Genomic DNA, 11,887 nt, shown 5'->3' on the forward strand with positions numbered 1-11,887 from the left:
GAAAAGGGGATTCAACTAGAACTTTAAGACAAAGAAAGTGGTATAAAACTATCCCTTTCCTCTTCTAAAGTGACTATGACTATTTAAGCTGAATGTTCTCAATTGTCTATAGGATAAATTCCACAGCACTTAGCCCTGTCAGTTAAAATCTTCCCCAACCTGAACTCAATCTACATATTTTTTAGAAACCTTTTTTTTTTTTTTTTGCGGCGGTACGCGGGCCTCTCACTGTCGTGGCCTCTCCCGTTGCGGAGCACAGGCTCCGGACGCGCAGGCTCAGCGGCCATGGCTCACAAGCCCAGCCGCTCCGCGGCATGTGGGATCCTCCCGGACAGGGGCACGAACCCGTGTCCCCTGCATCGGCAGGCAGATTCTCAACCACTGCGCCACCAGGGAAGCCTTTCAATCTACATTTTTAAACCCCAATTCCCATGACTGCCCTCCAATCTAGAAAAGTCAGATTACTCACTGGCCTGCAAACATACTTTGCTCTTTATCCACATACTTCCCTCTTCCTAAAATTCCCCTTTTCTTTCCCACTGCCCTCCTCTTCACTGATTTAAAGTACCTACTCCAGCACGAAATCATTTCTCCCTACAAAGTTTTGAATCATTTTTCCTTGTCGTCTGGAATTAAAAATTGCATATATTATTCAACTATTTATATATTTTTTCACTCAAACTACAATGTAAGTTCCTTGAAGAAAGGAACAGAAATTTTTATTTTTTCTTATTCAAACCAGAGCATCTAGCAGAGGATCGCAACTCAAGCAGCCAATTACTAGTTTTAAAAAAATCCTAAGATACATTGAAGAGAAATAGAGGAAAGCATAAAAGAAATGAACCATGAGAAAATAAAAATCTTCCTGATCTATTTAGAAATATATACCACAAAATTAGCATCACACATTGGAGGCTTAAGTCCTACTTATTAACATATTCAATACTGCTCAAACTAGTGATTATGTACACTTAGGACCTTAATGAAAATGTAATCAGTCCCTCTAGGCTAAGAAAGTACTTAAGTTAAATAACTCTTTAATATCCATATAGTAAGCTGCTCTAATGTATATAAATTAAGAAAAATAATTATAATAATGTCATCTAAACTAGGAGGACAGAATTGTCTTGCCAATTAATTTTAAACATTACCAATATATTGAATATAATTTGCAAGTATACAAATCCCACATCGGTATTTCCATAACCTTACGTTATTTTCATTGTTCTTTCCTATACAGGAATCTCAATCTAGTTCTACAGATTTCAAAAATTATCAATTACACTGACTATATCTGATATTTTGATTTTAGATATGCATATCTACTTATAAAAGACCTATATATTTACAGATGTAAAACCAATAAAAATATATGCTTCCATTTGTGGCCAATTCAATCAATCAAAGTAGGGGTAAAGGAATGGGTAAGTGAAATCCAAATGAAACTTCCAATCTCATTTCAGCCAAATAGCCCTAGTCCTGTCTCTTCTGGACCAAAGGTTCTAGACAAAGTATCTTCAGTTTTCACTTCTTCCATATATGCTACCTTATATTTGTTTGAAATGCTGAGAAATAATAATAATAGTAATAATTAGTAATGGCAACAGCCCCTTAAGGAGTCCTTATTGAAACCAGCTACTACCCATGACATTACACATATTATGTCATGCCTAACAACAATTTTATAAAATAGATAATATTATCCTCATTTGGAAGGTAGAGAAACTGAAACTCAAAGATGTGAAGTACCTTCCCTAATATATCTATATCAGTAAGTCTCAAAGGCTGATTCCAAAGCCTGTGCTCTTCCCATAATATTCTGTGTGATTAAAAATAGGTAAGAGAGAAGGAAAGAGCTGATGATTCCCAAATAGACTGTTTTTCCCTTTCAACAATTAAAGTCTGACTGTGCTTAAGCTGAAAGAGTTAACTTTAAAATTCTGCAGATTGTATTCCCAGCCACCTCTCTTCCAGCAGAGGTCAAATTCAGCTCAAATCTATTCTCCAACTATTTACAGACCTCTTTATCAGCATTAGTACCCTTCAAGTTCTGACATCTCTCTTCAGGCCAGAAGTATTTATTTAATCAACAAGTACAGCTTGAGGAACATCAGGCTCTTATTCATGGTTAAGTAATTAAAAACGGAAAACACATCACCAAGTGCCTAATATATGCAAGCATTAATTGGTTCAATTGGTGAATGTTTCCCCAGACTGCATTTGTTCCTTAAGGATGGGTGCTGTGTTCCTATCCACGCCTCATGGCTTGCAGGGTTTGCTAATTAGTGCTTTCCTAATCCCATTCAGAAAACTGGAGCAAGTTTTTGCCATTCCCGTTCCATAAATGGGTGGTCACCGAGATAAGGTCAAACCAGCTCAGCCTACAATAGCATCCTTAATCAGCCCATGCGAAATGAAAATGAGGCAAAAATCCTGGCTTTTATCTCACACTGTCTTTGGAGCTAATTAAAATGCACAGGCTCTTCCTCCCGTTTCAACCCTGCTGTTCTACACACTAATAAGCGAACAAAAGGTGCTGAAAGCAGTGGGCTGAATAATTGTTGAAATTTACAGTTCCTTAAAGGCAACTGTTAAAAGATTTCTGTCTCCTCAGCAATGCAGATCACATTCTGATAAAGTATCACTAAGTAAGATCTCCTCTCACATTTATACTAAGCATCATAGAGATTTGGGGGAGGATTAGGATCCTATAAATTGATGACTCTTTTGTTGATGTCCTTTTACTTACGTGGCTTTCAACTCACTTTACTAACCAGAGTTAAAACAACACATGTTCTTTGACTGAAATCTGTCCCCCCCCACCCCCACCCGCAGCTCCAGTACCCTGGGCCTTTGCTGTTTTAAAAGTGCTATGAAAGCTCATTGGCATAATAAACAAAAAGGTGGGAGGGGGAAGCGGGATAAGACAGGATATAGGCAAAATGAAAGAAAATGAACGCGCGCGCGCGCGCGCACACACACACACACACACACACACACACACACACACACACACACCCAAACGATCTACTTAGGCTCATACCCTTCCCAGCCATTTTACCCACCAAAAATAAATCCTTAAATTAATAATCAACCTTAATAAAACTAGCTTCTAAAATAGAGTAAGCAAAAAAAAAAAGAAGAAAAAACTAAAATAGAGTAAGCTTTTGATCTCACTGTTCCCCTGCCTCAGGGTATTCCTTTATATTTATTGAAATACACCTTGAGTATGTTACAAGGAAAACAATAATTTCCTACACTTTAATACAGGCGCAAGCATATAATTTAAGGAAGCATTTGCCAAGGAGTAGCACATGTTCCAAACACATATACCAAATTAAATTCACGTTATAATCATGTTTAAAAATCAATACGTTAAGTAAGAATTCAACATGTTCAAAGAGGCATATTAGCCCAAAACTGTAATTATATGAAAGTGACCTACTCCCTAAGATTGGGCAGGATCTAAGATGTCGCGACAAAGGGTGAAGATTATAATCACCACCTCCTGCCCCGCCACACCCCCCGCCAAAAACATGGGCACAAAGAACTTAACATATTTTCATCTGTGCTTGGCACAATGTCAAAATGCCATGTGATGTGAAAACTTCAGCAGGCACCAACTACTTTTTTGAAGCTACACAAAAAAACTCTAAAAGGATCGAAAAATATAAACATATACAGATAACTAATAAAGCACTTTTCCAATAGAGGAACATTCATTCTATCAAAAACTTAAATATCTTCTTGAATATTTTCACCACAGCTCTTGCATGTATAATAATCTCTGTTTCTCTGCAGCCTGGTATTCATTTAAAACAAACAAAACACTGTAGCAGTAACTACTAGTCTCCACATCATCGGGAAATGGCTGCAAGATATGCAGTAAAAACTTTGCTCCTTGGACGGAACTCAGCTTCTTAGGTCTTTTTTCCCTACTGCCTAGTTATATGCAATTTTATAAACCACCTCCAAACACTTCAATCCATGGGAATGTGTAATGATTACACACCTGGTAGATATAGCTTTAAAATGATCCATGAAGAGAGATAATATTAAATAAAAAGAAATAATAATTGAGAGCAATTAGTGAGTTTAAAATATATATTACTTTAAAACTCCAAACCACTACTAACATCCAAACTATCATTATCTTCTAAATCATCAAAGACAATAATGACACATATAAAACATAGTATGTGAGTTATATGTATTAGCTTATTTAATCCTTTTATCAACCATATGAAATAGATCTTATTGTTTTATCTACTAAAGAAATGAGAAAGCTCATGAGCAACAAAAGTTTAAGGAATTCAAATTTCCCAAGCTCACAGAGCTTATAATTAGGCACTGAGTTTGTGCACTTAACCATTATGCCATTCTATATAATTAAAGAAATTATAGTATATTGTAGTTCGTTTTATTGTACTCGACATAGCAGCAGTGGTTTCACATTTGGAGTCAGAGACTATGTTAAGCACCTCACACAAATTATCTCATTTAAATCTCTCAACAGTCATGAGGTAGGTCATATTACCCTCTCCCTCTTAAGTGACAACCTCTTTAAACAAGAAAGAGATGCCCCACGTCTACTATACAAAGCTCACTAAGCCATGGCACTGCAATAAAGGCATTTATGCCTGATTAAACACTGAGCTTTTCTCTTTTAACTGTGGTGAAAATACATAACATAAAATTTACCCTCTTAACCATTTCTAAGGGTACACTGCAGTAGTGTTGAGTATATTCACATTTTTCTGAAACAGATCTCCAGAACTTTTTCATCTTGCAAAACTGAAACTCTATACTCAATTAAATAATAACTCCTTTTCCCCGGCTCCCTAAAGCTGTCAATACTGAGCATTTTTGTATCATTATAAACATTTATAAACAAACACACTCCTATAAATTGAAATGATAGTAACTAGATTAAAAAACTGAGTTGTTGTTTTTTTTCTTTAAAAAAGTCACACCTTGGGCTTCCCTGGTGGCGCAGTGTTTGCGAGTCCGCCTGCCGTTGCAGGGGACACGGGTTCGGGACACGGGTTCGTGCCCCGGTCCGGGAAGATCCCACATGCCGCGGAGCGGCTGGGCCCGTGAGCCATGGCCGATGAGCCTGCGCTTCCGGAGCCTGTGCTCCGCAACAGGAGAGGCCGCAACAGTGAGAGGCCCGCGTACAGAAAGAAAAAAAAAAAAAAGTCACACCTTAAAATTACGGAAATATCAAAGATGCTGAATTGAAAATGTTTACGTACGAGTTGAGCATTTCTATCACAAATTCCAAGTGTGATATTCAACAGCCGTCTTTTTGTGGTTTTTACATTTTTAGACAAGAAAAACAGTGAGGTCACTTTGAAAGGTTTCAATATGCTAATCACAGTTATCAAAATTAAATAACTGATAAATGGAAATGTGAAATTAAAAGGTAGCAACTAAAGAGCAAATTTACGACCCCCTTTCTTTCCACCTTATACCCCCATACACACATGCACAACCCAACTTCCTAAAGGGAACAGAGAAATGATTTTGAATTAAATTACCACTTACACTATCTTTCCCCCTTAGTTGCTCAAAGGCAAACACAAAGAACCCTGGCAGACATCTACAGAATCCATTTCTCAATCCCATACGTAGGTCAGGACATTTGATACTAATGCTAATCAAAAAAGCATTTTAATTCAAATTGCCACAAGATTCAAATCCACAAACTCAGCTTAATAAAAAGGTAAAATAGTCTATCAGAACTCATAATGTAGTCGTTTCTTCTGTGAGTGAGTCATACTTGGCATTGTAAAAAATAATATATAGGAAAATTACAAAAGTTAAGCAACAAAAAACACAAAGCTTTAATGTGAAGGAACATACGTATGAGGAAAAAGAAAGGGGTAAAGACGTGACCAATCTCAACTGTAAATATTAATATTTGAGTATTTAAGTAATTGAGAACAGATACTATCTTGGGTTAAAATGGAAGGAAGTTGGGGTAGGGATATTGGTGTAGTGACACTGAGAAGTCTATTGAAAGCAGAAAGGCAAGTTTTAAAGAAGAAAATTTTAAGGGCAATTGGCTCAAAGCAACTTGTAATCTGGGTGACAAACTTAAATAAGGTGAAACACATAAACATATAGTTAGGAGAATCCATGCTACTCATGCATGCTATCAATGTATAACAATGAAAATGTTAATAACAACGAGAGTAATATAGAAATAAATTATCAAAGCTTTGTGCCAAACACTGTTAATATTTCACTTCATTCTTCCAATAAATTTATGAATGTACTGGGATAATAATGCCAGTGATGATTTTACAGATCCATTTTACAGAAAGGGGAACTGAGGCTGGGCGATATCAGGGATGTGAGCTGACTCCAGAACCTATGCTATTTACCATTATTCGATGCTGATACATGAGATTAGGAAAATCAGAGGTTACTGCTAAACTCAGCTTCCCCAAACTACTGCTGAGATGTTCAGAAGGTAGACAAAGAAAAAGGAGGTCAGAGGGAGGGAAGCAAGTCAAGAGGCTGTTTCAATAAACATCAGGTTCACAATGAATGATGTGAGAGGTATACAGACAAAAGATCAGTAATAATTATATTGGGAATATACTGTAAATGAAGTATAAAAGGTATAAAAGTCTTTCGGTGCCTTCCAGAAACACCATTTGTTTTGTTTTGTTTTTTAACTGAGATATAATTGACATACAACATAGTGTAAGTTTAAGGTGCACAACGTGTTGATTTGATTGACTCATATATTGCAGTATGATTACCATTACAGCATTAGCTAACACCTTTATCGTGTCACATAATTATCTTTTTTGAGGTGAGAACGATTAAGACCTAGTCTCTTTAGCAACCTTGAAGTCTACCCTATATTATCAGTGACTATAATCACTATGCTGTACATTGAACTCCGGAAGTATTTGTCTACTAATTGCAAGTTTGTTCCCTTAAATAACATCTCCCTGATTCCCCACCCTTAGCCCCTGGTAACCACCATTCTATTCTCTGTTTCTAGAATTGGGCTTTTTTAGATTCCACATATAAGTTCTATCATATAGTATTTCCCTTTCTCTGTCCAGGACTGTCCTGTGTCTTCCTACTCACCTTTAGCTCTCAGAGACACTTGAGTGAGCAGTGAGGGCGTCTTTCTTTATTCTCCGCCCCAGAATTAGTTTTCCCATTAGACCTTGTTCTTAGTTGAGTGAGGATGAGGAAAAACGGGCCATTCCTATCAGCTGGCTAGCAGATTAGACTATGCAGGTAACTACACCAATTTTGGTCCAGAAAAGTGCAAGGAAGTGGTAGTATTGCATAGAAGGCAATGTTTTAAAGGTGTAAAAACTGAATGGGGAAGTAAAATAATTTTGTCTTATACCGGGGGTTCGCAACTTGTCTCAAATGGACATTTTGAATGGGATCACTGTTTGTTGTGAAGGGCTGTCCTGTGTATTATAGGATGTTGAGTAACATCCTTGGCCTCGACTCGCTAGATGCCAGTATTTGCCCAGTTATAACAATCCAAATTGCCAAATGTCCAGGACAACCATTTTCGATATATTTAAGGGTTTTTTGTTTGTTTTGCTTTGTTATTATTATTATAAATTAGTATTTATATGGAGCATTCAAAAGAAGATTTGCAGACAGCAACAAAGGTGGGATTTCAAACAAAGCCTGGGAAATCCGCACTGCCAAGCATTTGTGGAAATTCTACCTATTCAAATATCAGCTCTACAGAGTTACGATTCAAGTTATATGAATGGTGAAAACCTCGACAGTGAAATAAAGGAGGGGCAGCAGAAAGTCCAGGGCTAAACCTTGAATGGGTAACATGAAGTTAATAATCAGGTAAAAGACATTAGCAAAAAGGTTGTTGAGAGAAAAGAACAAAGCTTATGGCATGAAATCTTCTCCAAAGCCAGGAGCCTGAAGAAGCTTATCAGGGACGGAGTTCACAGAAAGGTCCAAGAAGACAAGAACCCAGATGATGCTGTTGCTTTCAGCCAAAAGGGAATGGTTGGCTATCTCAGAGAAAAGGGCTCTAGAATGAGCATTTCAAGCCACCACCTTACCATCTGGTGCCCTAGAGCGGTCCTCTGTTACCACAGTGGAGTGAAAGAGTTCATGTATACTTAACCATGCTTGAGTGGCCAGCAGTTACTATCAGCATAGGTTATACTTCCACGGTAGCATTCAGTGAGGAAAGAAAGAATATAACCCAGTCCTTCTGAGTCGTGGATGCTAACCAGTCAACCATGCTGGCCAAATCCTGCCTCTCAAATCTCTTTGTAATATACACTATTCACCCAGGCAAAAGTCTTCAATGACAGCTATTCACGTGTCCCAAGCTGATCAAATTCAGGCAACAGTGATGGTTCAGTTCAGCACGACTTGCCTTTACTGAACTAACAGAAAATGTTTCCCAGCCATCCATCTGGTGCACAAACTCTACTGTTCTTTTAGGCTTTTAATGGACTGTCCTCCAAATGGCACATCAGAGAAAACATTTCATCAGAAGAACAGGTATAGAAGGCAGCTACTTGTTCAGCTGCAACCCTGGCCTTTTGGGTTATGTGCAGTCTTAGTTGTGAATAACGGGGGATGGGGGGGGGGGCTTTTCCCTCTTTTCTAAACACCCCTTAGTCTCCTTTGAATCAAAGCCGCTAATTATGCCAGGCAGGCTGAATGATGAGTAGTGGTTTTGTGATCCCAACTATTGTTCAGAAGGGCTGAGATCACCAATGCATTTTCCTAGGTATAGAGAATTTGAAGGGAAAAGTCTGAGTACTTACTATCTCTTTGTTTTCTTAAACAGTGCCTATTTACAAACTTTTCACTAGTGAGTAAAAACATTTACTGGCAATAAAACACAGCAGTGTGGAAAGAGTTGTGATGATGCGAACAACTGACTGTCCAAATGTTATTTCTTCTTGATTGTGAAATTTGAAATCTTGCTGCCCATGTATTTTTCTCATACATTTGTGATTTGTTTCCAAGTTCACTTTTTGTCAGAGTTTTCATGTCAATTAAAAAGAGCTAAGAACTAAAAGGCAACTTTTTATGAAGGAAAATGTGTTCATCTCACAAGACTGGCAGACTCTTCTATCTGGTCCAGTTTGGGGGAACATTCGTTTCAATTAGCTAAAACTAAAACCAAAAGAGCTGTGAAGACAGAAAAAGAATGATGCCTGCTCTGACTTTTCCACAACATAATTCTCCAGTCTCGCATTTTTGTGGTCTAACATTTTCCTTATTGGATACACCAGATTACTAGCATCATTCCTAGAAACCTTTTATCTCCACCTGCTGGAAGCCTGAAACATAACTGGGTTCAAGATAATCATAGACATATTTCAGGAAGAAAAAAAAAATATTTACCCAAATTAGATTTTAAATCACCCATTTTAAACTATAGCCCTTGGTACATTTTATCTGTCACTGAATTAATTCACAACCCTAAAATTCTTTGTTTTGTGATTGTCACAAGGTTTATTCTTCTTGTCTATTTCTTTTTAAAGTTTTAAAGTTGGTCATTACATGTCATCAAAATTGTCAAGCTCTTATTTTGCAAAGAAAATGATGGAAATGCATAATAGTTGGATAATAGTCAATGGTCCTTAGGAAAGACATTGGTATGGAAAGATCATATACCACATACCTTGGGTTATAAGGAATGTAATGTCTACTGTTTATTATATACAAAGAAAAATGATGCTGAGGTTAAGAGCTTCAAAAATAAGATATTATGTATTTTTAACGGAGAAAAACAGCTTTCTCTTGGGGAAAAAAATCCTCCTCTTCTTTAGGATATAACACTGAATTTTAGCTGCCTCAGGGGATATGGAAACAGAAAACAGCTGCCTCGGTTCACCTTCTGTTGTATAAATTAATTGTCACTGTTGATTATTCACTAATTTACTAAAAACAAATCTATATATCTTCAAAAAATAGTTACTGCTCTTTCTGATTGCTTACATATAATTGGATGTAATAAATAATTTAGTAGAAGCCTAAGACTATTATAAGAAGCCAAAATAAAAGTTAATGCATAATGGGTATAAAAACAAAGTATTTGCCTTTTGGTTAAACATTTTTATATCTCATTGGTGTTTAATAATAGCAATAGTCACTGCAGGAAAAAAAGAAAGAAAGAAAGGGGAAATTGCCTGCCAACATTGGACTCTTCCTTTTAAACTAACAATAGGTTCCTAAAAAAACACTAGTTTTTTCTTCCTTTAATACTCTTTCAATCATTGTTGATTGGCAGTATGCCATTTTGCTCATGTTGAATACATAAGTATCTGTGAATAAACCATTTTTCAGGTAATATTTCAGAATTTTATATATTGTGTTCCTCCAGCTTTTAAGCAAGAGAACAACAGAACCCACCAAAAGTTTACCACACCACACGCAAATGAATCTGAGTCAGTTTTCTGGTGAATAAGTTAGTATTCTCTTTCAGCTAATTATAAGCAAAAGTGAAAATGAATCCGTTGCAATATCACTAATATGTAACCAATAACAAAGCAATGGGATTGCATTCATGCTTTCAATATAACTTATGAATGATTATTAATTGCACGTGCTGTATCTGGTACAGGAGAAACCATAAACAAAAAAGTTAAACATCTCCCATCCCCTTGCAAATTTACATTTAGTTCACCCTAGAATGTGGAAGTATTTACATTCTTTTTCAAACCCCACTGTCAGTTCTTGTCGTTTAGTTAGACTTTATTAAAACAAAAATTGTTTACATAAAACTAAAATTATATATAAGGTCATTCACAGTAACTAGCACTTCATGGAAGTTCCATAAATATTTGCTGAATGGATGAAGGAGCAGCAAGAGAAATTAACCCTGGATTTAGCTTTTTATAAATTAATCTTTCTGATTAAACAAGCCTGATAAAATAAAATGGTAAATATAAACTCCTGCACACAGAGTTAAAATAAATACATTATGAATTGCCTTTGTAATAGGGATCAGTTTGCGCTTGTTCCGTTTAGGTGTCTAATAAATCACTGTGGAAATATTAATACCATATTCCAAACAACTGAGTTATTAGTATAAGTAATAACCTACATTTAAAACTCTAATTATGCATTACGTTATGCAAAGTAGTAGTAACTGTTTAAGATGGCAGATTAAAACGGCCTCCACTCTTTCTGGAGCCACTAACACAAAAGTTCTGAGATGGGGTAGAGGGATGGGTATCACCAATGAACAAGAGATATTAATGTGCTTCTGATGGAAAGAGAAAGACTAGGAATGTGTTAGGAATTAAATAGAGAGTGTAGCTTAGAATTTGCTGTGAGGTGGCTCTGGAAAATGTAGAAGTCTACAGAAGCAGCCTTCGGAAATCAAAATCCATCCAGCAGGTCCTGTGGAAGATGGGTGTGAAAAGGAACTAAAAGCTATAGGAATAAAATTAAAGGTCTGCATAAGGGCAGCTCTCTCACTTGTCACCCCCTCCTTCCCAAGTGCAGGCAAAATCAGGCAGCTGGTATTTACCTCCAGCAAAAATAGCTGACCCTTTCCCAGTGAAACTGAACAACCTGCCAGGTGAGACCTGGCATAATCCTCACTCTTTAATTTGAGTGATCCTATAGTCTGACAGCTGGCTTCCTAGCTGATCCCCCTACAGCAAAGTCTCACTTCTGTTTACCTCACGCAGAACTCCTAGTGAGATTTCCAAGTAAGCATTAGTTACAACTCCGAAGACTTTTATGAACTACATGGCCCTTTTTTCTATAAGGAGGATTACCAGACATACAAGAAAAGCTGCAGAATGAGATGCGAGAGCCAAAATTAAGAAACTAAAAATTGACCCCAAAGAAAATGAACGTAACTCAAGCATCACACAAGAAACTGGGGGTGGGGGGG

The 11,887-nt window shown here is 36.9% G+C and overlaps 1 protein-coding gene across 4 annotated transcripts in view; it reads right to left on the reverse strand.

Annotated features, from left to right (window-relative positions):
* Positions 1 to 11,887, reverse strand: part of ROBO1 (roundabout guidance receptor 1) — a 952,567-nt gene that overhangs the window by 352,823 nt on the left and 587,857 nt on the right. The window lies entirely within an intron of this gene.

The sequence above is a fragment of the Lipotes vexillifer genome, unplaced genomic scaffold, assembly GCF_000442215.2.
Source record: "Lipotes vexillifer unplaced genomic scaffold, Lipotes_vexillifer_v1.1 scaffold1816, whole genome shotgun sequence".
Lineage (NCBI taxonomy): Eukaryota > Metazoa > Chordata > Mammalia > Artiodactyla > Lipotidae > Lipotes > Lipotes vexillifer.